Raw genomic sequence first — 550 nt, 5'->3', positions numbered from 1 at the left:
ACTTCCTGGATCATTTAACATTCTACCCAAACTATCTTTAAGTATTGCCACCTGTGGCTTGAATTTGTTTTTCAACTCCTTCAGCTTAAGAAACGCTGAGCGTGTTTGGCCCTTTGATTTTCTGACTCCAGCTCTCTGCACATTTCATGGTGGTATCTTGCTTTGTAAATGAAATAGAAAATATATTTATTTTATTGAACTATTATTTATACTTCACTGCATTGAGTCAGTTCCAACTGAGAAACTCTCCATCAGAGGTTTTATTCTTTATGAGAGAAAACTGCCCATCTTTCTACTTTAGAAGTGACTGAACTATGAGATCTCATCTCAGCCCAGTAATAATAGCAACATTGAACAAAGCAGCAAGCAACAAATGCTGGTCAGATTGTGGAGAAACTGGAACCCTTATTCACTATTGGTGGACATGTAATATGGTGCAACTGCTGTGGAAGGCTGTATGGTGCTTTCTCAAAAAGTTGGAAATAGAAATACCATTTGACCCAGAAATTCCACTACTGGGAATATACCCTAAAGAAACCAGAACTGCCAC

The sequence above is a fragment of the Elephantulus edwardii genome, unplaced genomic scaffold (genome assembly GCF_000299155.1).
Source record: "Elephantulus edwardii isolate Elephantulus edwardi_28Jun2011 unplaced genomic scaffold, EleEdw1.0 scaffold00003, whole genome shotgun sequence".
In the NCBI taxonomy this organism is placed as follows: domain Eukaryota; kingdom Metazoa; phylum Chordata; class Mammalia; order Macroscelidea; family Macroscelididae; genus Elephantulus; species Elephantulus edwardii.
The sequence above is the reverse complement of the archived record's forward strand: the minus strand, read 5'-3'. Positions refer to the sequence as shown.